Consider the following 19,903-nt stretch of genomic DNA (forward strand, 5'->3'; position numbering starts at 1 on the left):
CTCAGGTCTAAGAATACAAAGATCATCTTAACTACATACACCCATCAATGCAGTTCATGTCATACCTAACAATGGCCCTCATGATTGCTTTTCACGAAACAACAAGAAACCATGTCTAAGCCTTCTAATTCCTACACTTCAAGTCCCAAATATGTATCTCAGGTCTAATATTAAAAAGATACAACCTTGATCAAAACATCACTCTTTACTATGATCCATAAAATGGTTTTGATGTGGGTCATGTCCAATACTTCTTCTCTTAATCAAGTATCTATGAGGTTGGTAGCATCTCTTTGTCATTCTCATCTCCATGAGAATCAACCAATCCACTCATATTAGTCTTACCTCATAGATGATCCCACAACTATGAACGACTATGGACATTTAGAATAACCTAGTTATTCAAGGATTTAAGCATGCTAATATAAAACACAACAATTAGTTAATGAAAGAATCATATCCAATATATCATTCATTACAATATATGCTCCTTTATTGTTCCAATATCCAAATACTAAATTTCAATCAAGTACATCTACTTATATCAACAAAGCCCTATAGCACCAGCTTGACTTTCATGCTTTAACTAATGATGGAGCTTTGTCAAGTATATTTAACAAACTTTACAACTACAATCATTTTTAGTTTTATATATAACTCATATCTAAATAAAAACCATTGGGAATGAATTAGATGCTTAAATATTACTTAGATACCAATACTTACGTAATCGGATTACTGATAGTCATAATGAACTATACATTAAGCATCTTTGTACGTGGTTCTTTAAACCACGAGGGACTCTAACTTTGATGTGAAACTATAATTAAAATCTACATTTAACTACTATCAATTTAACTATCTTTTTATAAATAATGAGGACATACCCGATTATAACTAAGTGTCATCTCAATCTATTTGAAAATTTAGTACATGTGTACCAACTTTAAACATAGCTTTCTTTCAAATACTCTATAAACTAGGAATATTTCTCTAGTTCTCGCAAGTACTTTATAATATTCCTATAAGTCACATGATGACTTGTTCTCAAATTATACTAGTATTATTCGACATTCTCTAGGCATACAACTTATTTGGCTTTATGCACAATCATGACATATATGATTTCTCCAATTGCAGTAGCATAAGGAATATAATCATATTATCTACTTTAAAAACATTTGCACTAGGATTTTGCTCAAAATTATTTCATGTGATATTTGAAAAGATGATTCTCTCAGAGTCCTTTATCTTAACTCCTTTAAGATACTTGACAATTAATGAAATTTTACATAATTCTTTAAGTTACGATGATCTATCTATATAGATCCTTATTCCATGAATTAGTATGTCGACTACATATGACATTAGGAATGTTACTGTGCTCCTACTAGCTTTGTAGAAAACAAAAGATTCATCTAGAATCATAATCAAATCACACTATTTAATTATCTTATAAGAAAGAAGATTCTTACTTTGAGATGGTAGCTTAAATCTGAGAAGATTTTCAATAATGTATATTTTTTTCCCATTAAAACTCACTTACTCTTTATAGTCAAACTATATCGAGGAAGATTAATCAAGCCCATACTTGATAATCATACATTAATGCATCTCTATGTGTTTTATTAGTTTATGATCAACTATTGAGCAGATTCAACAACTATTGAAAACTTGCTAGTTCTAAACTATGATGCATTTAGCTTATGGATCTTTAGCTCTTAAATCTCCAAATTGCTGCCACTTAGAAAAACACTTTCTAATCTCTTGTCTCATGGAATGAAAATTAGTGGGATTTGTAGAAACAACATCCTAAACAATCATTTAGGATATTCTACATAAATGTAGTTAGTAGATACTAGAGTGGTTAAGCTTATTGTCTAACATTAGCTCAATGACTCCATACCTTTTAGATAAGGACAAAATATTTCATCCTTAGCCGAATATAAGCATCTAGTCCACTTGTTTGGATGGAAATATATATTTATTGCAGTAAGCAAAATTCCAAAAATTTATAAAGTAATTAGTTCTCTTAAAACGTCATATAATAGAGTGAAAGGTGTATCCTTATCCTCTTCAAAACTTGTACTATCGACATTCAACCAGTGGCCAGATGATGCTATCCCATTAGAGAATTCAAAGGCTAGATCGAATATCAAAATATAGATTCAAGTGACCACGTGATCTTGTGGCACAAGAAACATACTAATGGCAAGTGAGTGTTTTGTCGGAATGAGTTGTGAATCAACTCCACAACTCCTAAGATGTTCCAAGAAGACCTGGTTTACAAAACTCATTTTCTTTATCACAATGAAAGCTTAATGATGATCTTATTAATTCTTATTTCAATCTTCACTATCAAATAATTTAAGAAAATCAAATATTTCAACAATAACGAATAAAAGTTGTCAGTGAAAATGCTTAAGTATCTATCACCAACTCTATTCATGGATTGAAAAGATTACATACATCACTTATGTATAACTCTTTTTCAACCATTATTTTTCTTTAACTACTAATCATTAAAGACACTTGTGAATGATCTTTCCATATAAATATGATTCACATATATCAAATGAATAAAGCTCAATTGCCTTCAAAAATTCCATCCTTTTGTAGTTGGTATATGTATTTCCTATTTATATTGGCATGATGATTATGACATAGATAAGTTCCAATCAAATATCATTTGATCATATAGGTGTTATGATCAGAAATATTAATTTAATGAAGGATTATAGATTTACTTCATAAGTAACATTATGAGAAAATATTCTTTAACACAAAATACATCATTTTAGAACATGAATATGAACATCCATTAAACGTTAAGTAAAGTTGGATTTATTTACAAATTACAACTATCAAATGTCCCGATAAGGATAGGTACAATACATCGATTGTTTAAATAAAAGACTATAACAACACTTGTTGTATCTTCACACGAATTACCATTCGTTTGTAATCAGTTGATTATTTCTTCCAATCATCAATACATAATATCAATTATTAATGTCACATGAAGTATTACATAGTCAAGTGAATGATGAAAAAATATATAATTCTATCATATATATATATCTGAGGTCTTGTCCAAGTTATACTTCTTTAGCTCGATGATATGACAAGAGCAATTCCTCCTTTAGTGTCCAGTTTCTTCAACAATAGAAACAACACTAATCATTTGGTCATTTCTTCATTTTCTAGAGTAATGTTGTATTTCCTTTAACTGAACTATAAGTCTATATGAATGCACAATCTCTTAGACTTCCTTTTATTGAATGCTTGAACAGACTTGAAGTTATTTGTAGTGTTCTTATTGAATATCTACTTTATATGATGAGACATCTGATATTTTCACACCCCCAAACCGGAATGGCGAAAACATATGGGGGCAAAGGACGTCATGTACAGTATCACAACAATTACATAATAGTAATCAAAGTACAACAACTAAGTATTGATAAAGTATAAATTTTTACATATGTGTTCAAATCATTGTATAATAACACCAAAATGTATAGAAAAAGTTAAATAGACACGATTCTATGAAGCTCTGCCTTCTCAAAGCATGTGGATACATATTTACTGATTTCCTGAGATTACATGTAGTTTTGAAAAGAGTGTCAACAATTAAGTTGGTGAAGAAATTTGTTATTTGTTCCTTGAAAATGTAAGTATGTTTTCCCAGAAAATCCTATATTTTATGTTGTAATATGTTGTAAACAAAACGTGTAAATCTTCTTGTACTCTGAGGTAGTAAAATGTAATTTTTATTCACATAAAAACGTGAAAAGTATGTTTTCTCTATATACTAGAATATTATTCTGTATTTTTACCTGTATGAAAACTGTGTATTTGTAAGTGTCTGATTTTACCAGCTATACGTGTAAAATATTGTATTATAGTTTTATTATTAAATAAAACTATGTGAAGTTGTTTACTATACACTAATCGTATTGTTCAATACCAAATTATGAGTTATCATAACCATGCTTGATGACCTAAGATGGCCTAAACACGACATTCTTCATGCATCGAAATCGGTATGACATTTGTTACCTCAAACCTGCCGGCCGAGCTGTTACAAGCACCTCAAGTGCAGGATTTTCAGTCCCGTATAGATCTATACAGAAGTGTCGCACTCTACATCGAGGAGACTTTGGTTATAATTTTAGGACTTGGTTAGTACTTAGATAACTACGTGAACTATGTCTCACAATTTCTATATTGACGGTTACTTGTAGAATAATGAGAAGTTACTTTGTAATAGATAAACTGTAAGTATATCTCATAAGTAGTAAATATAATCCATAAACTATATCTATTATAATTTATATGTTTGTTTTTTGTATTGTAATCTGAACTTTGAAAAGCAATATGTAAGTTCCATAAACCATACCTATTATAGTTTATATAGTTGTGTTTTGTTGAAATGAAAACCTTCGTATTGTTAATATATCGGTAAGTTTAAATCGGGAAATTTGTAATACTGTTGTTTCGTGAAATTCAACATTTAAGTCCAAATGGTACTAAACTAGTTTGCAAATTTTTTTATTTTTGTTTAAAAAATTTAAAATGATTCTATACTTATATAAAGATAATATTTATATAATTATGATTAAATAAATAATCGAATAAATGATTCTACCCCAAGCCCACAACGAAACAAGGAACAGGAAATGGAATCAAATTTTCAATTCTAAACCTGTTGAACCCTAATTATATATATATATATATATATATATATATATATATATATATATATAATTTTAATAATAACAACGATTAATAAATATTGAAAACATTTAGATATTAACACAAATTTTCTTGTGTTACACTTATATCCCCCCCCCCTCTAAAACAGTGAAAAATCATGAAAACGTAGGCGAATGAACTCACCTTGTGTGTGGGTTCCTGGTTGGTTACGATGTGGTCGTGAAAATTCTCGGGTTAGAACACATGATTATAGCCGTATCCTAATAATATTATCACGTAATACCGAATAATAATTAGATAAACTAATGATTTAAAGTGTTTAAACAACACTAGTTTTATAAATAAAACTTACTAAAGCGTGTAACAAATTTGATATAAAGACCTTAGAATGAAAGGAATTTAGCAAATATTTGAGAGAAATGAAGGTTCTGTTGGATTAGTTTCTAAGCCCGTAACTATATTTGGTAAGTACTTGATCCGGTTGTGCATGGTTCTTTTGGGTTGCCTTCACCAGAGCAACATGATATGATGATTTATGAATAAAGAGGTTATTATGATTTATTAATATATTATATGATTAATATATTAAAAGAGAAATCATATAGTTTAATTAATATTAGACAAGAATTAATTAAGAATTAATTTTGTGGCTAAAAGAGATTAATTAAATAAAGGGGACTGAAACTGTCAATTGTGTGATAGTTGGTTTTGGGTTGTGGATCTTTATGGATCATGGGGTGGACGAAAATAAGGTGCATGAGCTCCTTGAAATCATCCAAGCCCTAATCTAGAAGGATCCTTGCACTGCTTAAGGCCTAAGTAATCCAATTAGGGTTTCAGGATGTAACCCTAGCATCTCATGTATTTAAAGGATCCAGGGGCTACAGAAATCGGCTACCAGAAACCCTAAGGAACTCCTAGAGCCGATTTTGTGCCCTCAACCTCTCTCCATATCATCCTCTTTGTTGGGTCGCATTTTGTGTTGCATCTATTGGGCTCGTTAGTTAGTCTAATATGTATCTCCGGTATGGGCCTGTCCATCCGTGAGTTTTGTTTAGGGTTTATTATATATAGATGCTTGCATGCATTCTTAACGTAAGATTGAGAGAGATTTGATAGCGTACAAGTTCTTAATTTTTGTAACCCTAGAATCCTCTACAGCGGAAGTCCTTAGTCGAGCTCTGCTGAGGATTGAGTAATCTAATCATTCAATACTTGGGTTATTTACTGTTTTTATATTCATCGCTTACCTGTTACATAGATCTAATCGATCATCAAGTTAATTAATAACTTATCAATTGGTATCAGAGCAGGAGGCTGTGTAATTCATACACATCTTTTCTGTGAAAAAGTTTGCGATTAGGGTTATTCCGCATTAACTAATATTTATTGAGCCGTCATTCCATAATTGACGTAACTCAGCATTTATTTGTTTTGCCCTAATATTATTCATTACAAGTCTGATCTTTCAAATAGGTTAAATGATCAAGCATGGACGAGTCACAATCAAATCCCATCAATATCTCAAACAACATCGGATCAACGACAAAGATTCCTATTCTCTACACCCAGGATTATGATGTCTGGGCACATCATTTTGAAGATTATATCATTGGATCGGAAGACAATGGATACCTTATTTGGGAAACAATAGTTTCCGGACCATTTGCTCATTTTGCAACGTCAAAAATCATTAAAACTCAGAAAGAGTACAATGATCTGTTAAAAGATGTAAAGGATATTGCTCAAGACGAAAAGGAAAAGTTTCAGTGCAATATTAAAGCTTTGAGACTGATTCGATTCGCTCTTCAATCCGCTACGTTCAGGCTAGTGAGCTCGTGCAGCACTGCTAAAGAGATCTGGGATAGGCTGCGAGAGTTATATTCTACAGATGAAGATCTGGAGCATTCCATTCAGACTATACTCTTATCAGAGTTTGGCGAATTTAAGCAGAATCCCGATGAAACTGTTACTCAGACGTTCGATTGCTTCAATCATCTTCTTAGTAAGATGATCAAACATGATATAGAAAGGAAGCTGATTGAACAAAAGGTTACCTTTTTGAATGGTCTTAGATCTGAGTGGAGAGCAGTTGTATCCACTGTTAAAGCTCATGAGCAATTCAAATCTTATTCTTTGGCAAAGCTAGTAGGGATTTTGAAATCCCAAGAAAAGATAGTCTTACAAGAGAAAAGTGTGGTTTCAAGCTTGGGATCCTTGGCTCTTCTGTCCAAAAGCAAAAGTGTAGTAGAGGATGAAGATCTCAACTTAGAAGATTATGATCTTACATCTGAAGATTATGCAATGATGGTGTCAAATCCAAAGAGGTTCATTAAGAAAAGATTCCCTACAAATAAGAATCGGAATTGGCAGGGAAGCTATAGTTCTGAAAAGGTGAGGGAGGATCCGAAGGCAGAAAAACCAAAGAAAGAGCCGAAAGCTGAAGGAGATTCTGGTGTGAACTGCTACTACTGTGGAGGAAAGAACCACTATGCCAAAGACTGTGTCTTGAAGAAAATGGCAGAGAAGGACGAGGAAAATGATGAAGAGGCTGTGCTGATGAAAAAGCTGGAAGATATCAAGAGAAAGAAAGCTACTGCTAACCCTTCAATGAATGCTTTAATTGTGCAGGGTTCGACATCGGATGATGAGTTCGGTGTGCAGGTCTGGTCAACCAACTCAGAGGATGATGAGGTCAGGAAGCCATCTCATGGAAAGGCGTATGTTGCTAGAGGTGAAGAAAGCAGTGGGAAGTGCTTGATGGTGACGGATGTATCTCAAATGAGGGGATACAATACAGACGGTGGGAATGAAGAAACGAAGGAGCGAGAGGACCTATGCTTCACAGCAAAACCTCTCAGCGTGCAATTCAATGAGCTTGATGAATTAATCAAGAAGGTACAATCCGTTTTTATTTCATATAAAGTCCCACAAAACTCATATGAAAAAGAATTGAAAAGCTTAAACTCAAGAATCTCAAATCTAGATAGCAGTTTAACTCAAACACGGGTCACCAATTCTAACCTAACTGACCAAATAAGCAGGGTATCATCAAAGAGTGAGGAACGGAGGATGTGGATAGAGCTGAAGGAGTCGGAGCTGATTAAATCCAAAGACGAAAACATTTATTTACAAAGAGACACTTTGAAACTTTTGAAACAAAGAAATGTGTTTTGTTTAATTGCTAAGCTTCTTTATTCTAACATCACTCAACTTCATTTGAACTGTGAAATAGGACAGAAAATTCATCGCATGATTTTGCCCTTCCTTGAATTCAAGGAGGATGAAATCGACGCTGAAGCATATAATTGCGAAAGTGTAGTTTCGTCTGATGATGTGAATCCAACCTACATGTATGGTCTAGACAAAATTAAATCTTTCATAAAATCCAAGGACCATAAGGGCATGTTGAAAAACCTTTTGGATGAAAATGGTAAACTAAAACTAAGGATTGAAACCATACAAAAATTTGACTCATTGAATGCCAACTTGAGCTCAGAAAATAAAATAGATGTTGAAAACGCGTCTGAGCTTAATGAGGATGAAGTTGATTGTTCTGAGTTTATCAAGAGCGAACCAGAAAACCACAAAAATCTTATTTCTGAAAATTCTATGGAGTTTGCTCGTTTGTCCTAAAATAAGTCCCCGATTCTAGAAGAAAAGGTTGTTGTGTACCAAAAGGTGAGAACAACACCAAATCAGGTATATAAGGTCACAGGAGTAACCGAACATCAGACAGCTGAACTCACAGCCATTGTAAAAGAAGATAATGCAGATGGTTGTGATGAGTTCTTTTGGTCTGCTCCTATAGATAATGCAGACGAAACTGTTGGTCTGTCGGAGCGGACTTCCTGGAAAACCAAAGGCAGATATGTGTCGGAGCCGCTAAACAAGCCTGATAACTTCGACGTGCCAAGTACTAGTGGTACAAAAGAAGTTCCTGTAGAATAAGTCACTCCCTTGAGCGAAACATCATCAGTTCAAAGTGAACCGGCTGACAAAAAGCAAAAGCAAAAAGCCAACATCCACCGACAGCCGAAGCAAGTAAAGGATCAGAAGCAGCAAAGGAATCTGAGATACAAGAAGAATCTCTCAGAACGAAAACAGTTTTGGCGATATCAAAATGCCCATTTCTCTTATCATGACAAAAATTCCAAGTCAGAGAAAAATACTATGAGAATGCAAGAAAGTAGTTACAACCGAAAGGACAGGTTCGGTTCTGAAAGGAATAACAACTGAAGGGAAATGTTCGGTTCAGAGAACACCAGCTACCAAAAGCATAGGTTCGGTTCCGAGAGCAAAAGCAATCAAGGTTCAAGGTTCGTTCCCACTAATGACCAAAAAAAAGGGGCACCTAGAACCTCAAGTCAAGAAAACTTCTCAGTCTAACTTCTCTCGTTCTAATTCTTCTCAACCCCATTCTAAATCCAATTCTATTCAAACTCAAAAGCCAAAACATTCAGCAGATTTGAAAGGAAAATCGAAGGTTTCCTCACTCAAGAATGTTCAAAACCATTCCAAGGCCCAAACGTCAAATCCTGAACCCAAACCGTCTGTAACAAATCCCAACAAAATTAAAGTTTTCACCATTAAAAAGAAAGATGATACAACTTTAATAAAAAGAACATATCTTGTTGACATCTTTCTTACTATTCTTGTTCCTGTGAAAGGCTCACATGGACCCAAGAAACTTTGGGTTCCTAAATCTGCTTGATTTTTGCAGGTTATCAGTGACGAGCAGTTCGACGAAAAATGGTATATTGACAGTGGCTGCTCACGTCACATGACAGGGAGGAAGGAAGAACTGAGGGAATTTCGATCTCTTCCAAACGGCGGGAATGTCAAATTCGGGAACAACTCATACGGCACAATAAAAGGTTATGGGATGATTACAAATGGAGACTTCATGATTAGAAAATTTGCATATGTTGAAGGACTACAACATAACCTCATCAGTGTATCTCAGCTTGTTGGAGGTACCGGTCTTAAAGTTTCGTTTGATGATGAGGGTTCAGAAATAATAGAGAAGAAAAGAAAAAGAGTGATTCTCAAATCGGAGCGCAAAGGCGAAATTTTTCCTCTTAATCTCAAACCTATCGAAGGAAATCCAGCTATCTGTCTGTTATCCAAAGCACACTCTGACGAAAGCTGGTTGTGGCACCGAAGGCTCTCCCATCTCAACTTTAAGGATATCAACAAACTTGTCACCGGAGGTCATGTTCGGGGTCTTCCATTGCTCAAGTTTGATTGAGAACATTTGTGTGCTACGTGTGAAATGGGGAAGCAGAGTCGTCAAAGTCACCCATCCATCATAAACACTTAAGTCGTTGAACCACTTGAGTTGATTCACATTGACTTGTGTGGTCCATCGTCTATCGAAAGCATTGGTGGTAGCAAGTATATTCTTGTTATTTTTGATGACTTTTCACGTTTTACATGGGTGTTCTTTCTGAAGCACAAATCTGAAGCAACTCTCAAGCTAAAGATGTTTATCAAGCAGGTTGAAGTGCAGCTGAGGAAAGTCGTTCGCAACATCAGAAGCGACAATGGGCTGGAGTTCAAGAATAAAGAATTTGATGAATTTTTAGCAGAAAAAGGGACCAGCCACAACTTCTCAGCTCCTTACACCCCTCAACAAAACGGGATTGTCGAAAGACGAAACCGTTCTTTGTGTGAGGCAGCACGAACTATGTTAAGTTTCGCTTCTCTACCTCTATATTTCTGGGCTGATGCTATTGCTGCAACATGTTTTACGCCGAACAGGTTCTATCTCAATAAGCATTTTACTCTTACTCCTTATGAGATCATCAACAACAGAAAGCCAAACGTCAAATTCTTCCACGTATTCGGCTCACGATGCTTCATCTTCAATTCTAAAGAACATCGTGACAAGTTCGACATAAAAGCCGATTAAGGGATTTTTCTGGGATATTCTCTCACTTCGAAAGCATACAGGGTTTTAAACAAGCGTTCGAGGAAGATTGAAGAAACGTATTATGTGACTTTCGATGAAAGCTATGTCAAGAAGCTGAAGGCCACGGAAGAAATAGTTGGAGAAATCTTCTCTCAAACAGGCCAAGTCACAGCCTCGATTGCAAATTTGATTGAGCAGTTTATGGAGTTGTTCGATGAACCGGAGAAGGCTACTCTCTCAGAAGCTAATGCAGCGGACAAAAAAGTTGATCATCTGAAGCAAATCGTCGATGACGCTACCAAACGACTGGGTGAAGGAGAATCAGTTCCAACTGAACCTTCTCAGCACGGTGCTTCAGTTGAGGGGGAGAATCCATCTACTTCAAAACAACCAAGTTCACAAGTTGAGGGGGAGAACTCTTCTTCAGTTGCACCCGAAAGCTCTACTGCACCCGAAGGTACTGTAGCTCCCGAAAGCTCTACTGCACCCGAAGGTACTGCAACACCCGAAAGCTCGACACCACCCGAAACTCCTGTAGCTCCGGAAAGTCAAGATTTACCTGAAAGCTCATCAGTCGAGGGGGAGAATGCCGACATGTTTTATGATGATGATAGTCAATCCGAACTAGAAGAGATGGTAAATGCTGAATTAGATCCATCATATGATCCAAATTACCCTCCTCTTGTCAAATGGACTAGAGATCATCCTGTTTCACAGGTTGTGGGTAATGTCTCTAAAAAGGTCCTGACCCGATCTCAATTGAAGGCAAAGCAAACTTCTCTATTCTCAAAAGTAGAGTTTTGCATGTTTAATTCTTTCATCTCAAAAGTTGAACCAAAGACAGTTAACACTGCTCTTGATTACTCCGATTGGGTTCAAGCTATGCAAGACGAACTTAATGAGTTCGAAAGAAATAAAGTTTGGCGCCTCATTCCAACTCCTCAAGATGCATCGGTTGTTGGTCTCAAATGGGTCTTTAGGAACAAAATGGACAAGGAAGGCAATGTGATAAGGAACAAAGCTCGACTAGTGGTGAAAGGATACTGCCAGGAGGAAGGAATCGACTATGAGGAAACTTTAGCTCCTGTAGCTAGGCTGGAATATGTTCAAATATTTCTTGCCTACGCTGCACACAAGAACTTTGAGGTCTACCAAATGGACGTAAAGTGCGCATTTCTAAATGGAGAACTCGAAGAAACGGTGTACGTGGAGCAACCTCCGGGATTTGTCAATGAAAAGTACCCCAATCACTGCTATATTCTGGACAAAGCAGTTTATGGACTGAAACAAGCACCTAGGGCCTGGTATGAAACGCTAACCAAGTTTTTAAAGATGTCCAAATTCAAACAAGGTTCGGTTGACCCAACCTTCTTTCGTAAGAAGGAAGGTAAGCACCTTATGATTGTTCAAATCTATGTCGATGATATCATCTTTGGCTCAACGAATCCTAGCTTAACAGCTGAATTTAGAAAGCTGATGGAGACTAAATTCGAAATAAGCTCAATGGGTCCGATTAACTTTTTCCTTGGTTTAAATATCAGACAGGGACCCGAAGGCATCTTCATTAACCAGGAAGCTTACACCAAGACTCTCCTTGCTAAATTCGACATGATGGGAGACTCAAAGGTTAAAGTTCCAATGGCGTTGGGTACCAAGCTCACTCCATCCTTGGATAAGCCAGCAATCGATATTACGCTATATCGCCAGATGATCGGTTCTCTAATGTACCTTACTGCTAGCAGACCTGATATAATGTTTTCTGTTTGTTATTGTGCTAGATTTCAGGCGAATCCTCATGAACCTCATATGCTTGCAGTGAAGAACATTCTCCGGTATCTGAAACGAACTACCTCTCTCGGTTTATGGTATCCATCAAACTCAGGTTTTTTCGTTCAAGCCTACTCAGATGCAGACCTTGGAGGTTGTGGACTAGACAGGAAAAGCACCACTGGAGGCTGCCAATTCCTTGACGGGAAGTTGGTTAGCTGGCAATCAAAGAAACAGACCTGTATATATTTGTCTACCGCTCAAGCAGAATACATCGCAGCTGCCTCCTGTACATCTCAAGTGATTTGGATCCAAAGCCAACTCCGGGACTATGGACTCAATATGAAAAAGATCCCACTATATTGCGACTCTGAAAAGTGCAATTAGGATTTGTCATAACCCAGTGCAACATTCCAAGACTAAGCACATTGCACTGAGGTATCACTTCATTAAGGATCATGTGGAAGATGGGAACGTCGAAATTCATTTTGTTCGAACCACTGATCAACTGGCTGACATCTTCACCAAAGCTCTTCCTGAAGCATCTTTTAACAAAATTCTACAAGGGCTTGGAATGATGGAATCAGAGTCAGTACCAAAAATTACCTCTCAAGATCAAAAGTAAGAAGCGAAATAGACCGAACGTTCGGGTTCGGGTCTTGATCTGGTGTGCCGAAATAGACCGAACGCTTTGGTTCGGTTGTATCATCTGATTTTTGCCTATCACTCAAAGGTAGTTTCTATGGTTTTAAATCTTTTGTATGATTTTTCTTAATTCATTTATCTTATTGTCAAAGTTCTTCTCCTTTTCAATCTAATTTTTTTTGGCAACCGAAATAGACCGAACACTCGGGTTCGGTTCCAAAATTTTTCTCACCCGAAATAAACCGAACGCTCGGGTTCGGTTCCAAAGTTTTCTTAACCGAAATAAACCGAACGCTCAGGTTCGGTTCCAACATTTTTTTTGTATAATTTTTTTATGTCTTATTTTTTTTTATCAAAAATTTCAAAAACCAAATTTTTTCAATTTTTTTTCCCTATGCAATTTTTTTTATATAAATTCAAAAACTCCAAAACAATTTTTTATTGGCTCTTATTTTTTTTATTTTATTTTTATGTCTCGTTTTGGGTAAATTATTTCACTAGCTAAGTGTCCCTAGAAGCATGTTGCTGTATGTATCCAAAGCCTCATCTGATTCTGAATAATAGCCTTACTGACTTAGTACAAACAAACCTTGTCTTCCCAATTAGGCTCTCATAATTATTCTAATCATGAGCTACCTAACTCTCTTCTCACATGAGATCAGAGTTGTCTGGTTGGTCCCTATTTTATAGCAGAGGTACTTTGGGTTCTTTACACCACCTACATTACTTTTCTCCATCTCACTCGTTTCACAAACATAACCCTAAGACTCTCAGACATTACCACTGAGGTTTATGGTTGCACAATTTCTGTGTTCATGATCTTAGCTTCGGGTCACTACGTGCTAAGTGAAACCCAAAATTCAATACCCATTATGCGTTGACGGTGAACAATTAATTTGCTCTAGCTTTCACTAATGAATTGACAAACTTCTCCATGGGAGTACAACATGAAATCTCTATTTTTCTTTTGAGTGATTCCTATGAAATTGTTAAGTCCAATAACATTTCTTCGCTTAGGATCCAGTTTTAATTTTTTTTTTTGAGATTTCACGTACAATAGTTTACCTTGCCAATTAAATTATCTCCAACCAACTTGTTCAACAGACTACATTGGTCTTACAAGTACTTCGTTCGATCTCTATCTTATATCAAGCTTAGGAATTCTGAATCGAAGCGAAAGCCACCCTCATAAGCCTAATTAAAAGAAGCCTTTCAACACTTCTTCATAAGTGTTTGATCGTTATTCAACGGGAAACCACACAAACACTTTAAAGTCTCTCTTGACTTTGAAGGAAGAGATTCGTGCCCGGGATCCACTGCTTCGTGTCTTTATTGACATCACATAATCCCTCAAAAGTGTTGCTTTATTTATTTTTTCTTTCACACACTCAACACAAAAATCTTTTTGATTTTCCAAAATTCTGGTTTCATTAATTCTAAGGAATTTTAATTGGGTTGGCTGTTATCAAATGTTGTGGTTAATATTGATCCATGTGGCGATTTAATTTTAAAGATGCCGTTTCATTCTAAAGGGATAAGATGACAAAATGATTTCAAACGGCAGGAGTCCAATCGATTTGATTTCAAACGGCGCAATAGGGAACCGCGTGCGAATAGGAACCGTTTCATATCCAAACGACGCGTGATGGGAAGGCATGTAATTAGGGCCTGACATTCTCTCTCATGCATGATCATCGGCTACGCCAACTGTCACGCGTCAGTCACCTCCGAAAAACCCTTCGTTTTTCAATCGAAGATTTAGGAAGATTTTTCTCTCTCCTTTACCCACAGTATAAAAGGCAACATGATCTACCATTTACCTCTTTACTGCGCCTATATTTCCAGAGAGCAAGAAATCCTTCAACCTTCACTGTTCATCATCTCTCCCACTTTCTTCACAGCAATGGCGGATTCTTCCTCAGTTCACGCAACGTCTCACATCCTGCCCATTCGCCCACAGCAGAGTTTGATCATCGATCTCACTCCTCAGGTGTACGATGCGTTCATGTTTCCTATCATCGAATGCTTGAAGTACTCCTCCATCGCTCCTGCTCTTACCAGGGCTGAAGCTGTTCCAATGGAGTTCCTGTCTCAAATCTTTGCCACAGCACACTACGACAAGGTCGTCGACAGGATTTTCTTCGATGTCTTTGAGCACAAGGCGTCGATTTCAAAGCAGAGGTTTTGCTCGTTGTTAGGGTTTGACGCTGATTCTTCGAGGGTTAATCCGGAAACCATTCCCATGAGTCATCTGTTCAACATGTTCTACAACATGGGGTACACTGAGGTGCTTACTACGGTGACGAAATTCAAGAAGTCGTGCCTACCTCCACAGTGGAATGGAATGTTCAATGTTCTTTTCAAGGGCTTATCTGAACGAAGTGCTGGATCCGATGGGGCAAGTCATTTATTACTCTCCATCATGTACGAGATCTACAATGGCATCAACATGGACTACGGGTCAGTCTTGTGGCAACAACTTATCCAGAGTCTCTCTTCGACCTCCCGGCACTCAGAGATCTCATATGCCCGGTTCTGGACTATTGTCACGAAATGGGTGATGGACAAGTACCATGTCCCCATTGTCGCTGGTGCTCCAATGTCTTCAATTGGTACTTTCCATACCACAAAGATCATTGTGTCGGATGCTTCTAAGTTTCCATTCAATGGGTCTATCCCGGAAACGATGTATGGTGATGTTCCGGCTGACAGCAGGATCATTCAAACGTATTAGGAGTTCAGACGTTCTGGTCCGAGGGATCTTACTCCAGAGATGCTGAAATCAATCCATGATGCTGACAAGCCTGTTGCTAGAGGCAAGAAGGCTGACAAGGGAAAACAGGTGGCAAAGGGAGCGAAAGGCCCATCTCCCAAGAAGAGGAAAACTACCAGAGTTCCTCAATCTCCACCACAGAAGAGGAGAAAAACCCAACCGCGACGAAAGTTGATTATCGCTTCATCCTCAAGCGAATCTGAGGACGAGGGTTCTGATTTGGATGGATCTCAACGTGGCAACACTCCACCACGATCTCCAACCCCTGAAGTTCATGTTTCTCCTTCTCCTGTCTCTTCTCCACCGGTCATAATACCTTTTTCTATTCCCCCCATAACTTCCACCACTCAAATACCATCTACTTCTATCCCAATACCACCTCCAATCTTTACCGAAGCAACAACCACCAGCACTGCAGATGTTGGAACCAACATATCTGATACGGGGGTTCATACTGACGCACCAAAATCTACCCCAGCACCCGAACCCGCACCACCTACCGAACAGACCACCCCACCCGAACCTACCTTTACAACCGAATCACCAGCTTCACCACCACCATCTTCTCCTGTTCACGCATCAGAGGATGAAGAACCACTCCTTGGCGGGGAAAATATGACTTTTGACTTGGTCTATTATAGTCCGTTTCAAGTATAGAGTGATGACGATGACGACGCTCCTGTCACCCGAAGGCATCTCAAGGAGCTACATGACAAAATCGACTCGCTCATCGCCTCCTCTTCTACTTCTCAGTCATCCATATCTGAAGCTACAATTCAGAAAATTGTTGAGGCTTTTTCCAAAGCTCATCAAGTTTCCCTTGATTCCGCCACTGCCGCCATCGATGCCTCAACCAAAGCCTGTCAGGCTGCGACCGAAAAAGTCGATAAACTATTTACTGATGCCTTTTCCCTGTTGAAATCTTTACAGGAAAGTGCTGAAGCCACCAAGAGTACGCTGGAACCCATCATCAACCAGTTGGCTACATCAGTCGCTTCTGAGCTGAAGTCGTTCGCCTCTCTCAGACAGTCTATTTCGGACGATAACTCAACTTTCAGAACCACCATTGAGGAGCGTCTCTCCAAGCTTCAAGAAGACTTAGCTGCCGAGAACTCTCTCATGGATGCTCTCGCAAGGAAGACTACCGCTCTGAAGGTCAAGAGTACTCAACTCTCCAACTGTAAACAAGAGATTGACTCTCTTCGATCTGAAAGAGAGGTGGTTAAATCGTGTGTTTCGGATGTCCACTATGCTATCTCCAACATTCTTGAAGCACATGACCCAATTATCAATTATTCAGTATGCCATACCCTTGCAGAGAAGCTCGCTCCCGCCCTCGCTCTACTCAGCAAAATCGAAGGGCTCCTTGAATTCGTGTCCATTCCGAAACAAGGGGGAGAAAAAGAACAAGTGTCTCAACCACCTCCTACTTCAGCAACTCACACAACCGAACCTCCTCCAATAGGCCAAGCCTCCGGTTCTGGTGTGAAAGACAAAGGAAAAAACATTGCTGAGGAGAGTGAAGATGATGATAAAGAGACAATTGCCGACATTCTGAAGTGGCAAAGTCGAAACAACGAGGCTGACATCAGTGCTCGTGTGGCTAGAGAGGCTGAAGAAGCCGAAAGGAAACAGAAAGAAGCCCACGACCTTCTTGAGAGCAGGAAAACTCTTTTTCCTTCCTGGACTCTTGAGAGGCTGATTAAGGAAGCCATTGACACACCAAGTATCTTGTGGCTGGAACCTGTGATCTCTTTAGATCGTTCCAATACTGTCGACTCACAGTTCGACATGCCACTGACCTGAAAGGCGTTTGTTTTTCATGCCTTTGACAACATTGCAGAGTTCCCTCATCCTCATCCACAGGTTGATCGGGACTTAATCGATTTTTATCTGAAGGCTGCTCAACCCCAATACCAGACTTGGAGCGCTTAGAAAATCGTCAATGTTCGGGTCCTGAAGCCGTACAGGGAAGTTAACTTCACCAATGTTCGCTTCAAGGTACTTCGGGGATCTGCCAAGACCGAACTTGCCATCTCACTTGCAAATCTTCCCAACCTTAATCCCCAGGATTATCTTGCACAACATCCTTCTGACAAACGAAGCTGAATATGGTTCGATCATCGACCATTTTAAGAGGATGCTTGTATGCTACATCATGGAAGTTGCTTTGATGGATCAGGAGATTGCAAGCGTGTTTAAGAAGAAGCCTACGATATCTACTGTTGGCTCTGCCAGTGATCTCAACATGATGCAGATGGGGAAGATTGACCCGAAGAGAAACTCTGTCATGTTTACCAGGAACGAAGGACAGAAATGTCTTTTTTCCTTGGCAGACAAACATCTCTAAACCACTGCATGTTTGGAACACGTTTTAGGGATCATCCATCGATGCAAGTAGAACACAGCGGATGATATCAAGTACTTTGATGATATGATTCAATGGTACATTCGGTTCAGACAGACTATCCTTGCTCTTATCACACGTCTGTTTGATACTGTAAAGAAGGCTTCCGCTGCTGGCCCAAGCAAGAAGAAGAAGTAGTCTCGCTCCAATTTGACGCAAAGGGGGGATTGTTGGGTCGCATTTTGTGTTGCGTCTATTGGGCTCGTTAGTTAGTCTAATATGTATCTCCGGTATGGGCCTGTCCATCCGTGAGTTTTGTTTAGGGTTTATTATATATAGATGCTTGCATGCATTCTTAACGTAAGATTGAGAGAGATTTGATAGCGTACAAGTTCTTAATTTTTGTAACCCTAGAATCCTCTACAGCGGAAGTTCTTAGTCGAGCTCTGCTGAGGATTGAGTAATCTAATCATTCGACACATCTTGATTCATACTTGGGTTATTTACTGTTTTTTATATTCATCGCTTACCTGTTACATAGATCTAATCGATTATCAAGTTAATTAATAACTTATCACTCTTGCTTCATGATGTTTGTAAGCCATTAGAGGATTGACAATTGTGACTCTAAGCTCCAAGGATAACAAGATTCAAGCTTCCAAGAAAGAGGTCATCATCTAAATCTACTTTGTCTTGTCAATTTCGAATTGTAGATCATAGATCAAGGGATTGCAAGTCTTGGATGAAAAGCATGTTCATTGTAGAAACCTAGATCCAAGCATTAGGGTTTGCATGTACACATAGGAATGTTCTTATGGCTCAAACCCATCAGTGGTATCAGAGCCTTGATTGGCTTCTCTTGAATTTGATGCTTTGTGATTTGATTCTTGCTTAAAATTGACTTTTCTTGCTCTCTGCCTGATGAACTCGGCGAGTCCCATTGTGGACTCGACAAGTAGGATGAACTCGACGAGTCCATATTGGGACTCGGTGAGTCGGAGCGTCTGACAGAGAGAATTTTGGGATTTCTTGTTGTTTTGATTAAGGATAATTACCTAAATGGTTTTAGTCTAATAAAATCCGAATTTTATTACGTTTTTATCAATATCCTCATCAAAACAAAAGATAATTACCAATTCTTTAAATAATAATTTCCTTATTTGATAATACTTGATTATTTGAATTAATTGTTGAATTATCTTGTTAGAAATATTGACTAGGTCAAATTTATATAATTATTAAATTAATTGCATAATTGAAAATTATTTGCTATTTGATATTTGTGTTTTGAAAAAGTTCAAAACTTGTCCTCAAGTTTTTTGAAATTTAAATTTTCTGATTAAAATATTTAATTTGAACTATTTAAATTTCAAACCCTAGAATTTTACAAGTTTAAAAGTCAACCTTATACTTTATAATATTATAAGATTAATGTATATATATATATATATATATATATATATATATATATATATATATATATACACTAAAATGCTACTCTTACCGTTAGTAGGCCTTATTCAAGAAGCCAATCTATATGGGGGTATATGGTTATGGCCTATAAAATGGCCATTTAATAGGTGTCCACTCTTACCCACAGCTTCCTTGATTGGTGGAGGGTCGTTCGCCGAACGGGTAGGATAGGGCAACCCTTTCTCATTAATAAGTATAATGAATCTATATAAAGTAACTAAACATTTTTACAAAATTCCCAATCTTAGTTACTTTAGGCAAAGTG

This window comes from Lactuca serriola, chromosome 8, assembly GCF_051521515.1.
Source record: "Lactuca serriola cultivar US96UC23 chromosome 8, Lser_US96UC23_V15, whole genome shotgun sequence".
Taxonomy (NCBI): Eukaryota; Viridiplantae; Streptophyta; class Magnoliopsida; order Asterales; family Asteraceae; genus Lactuca; species Lactuca serriola.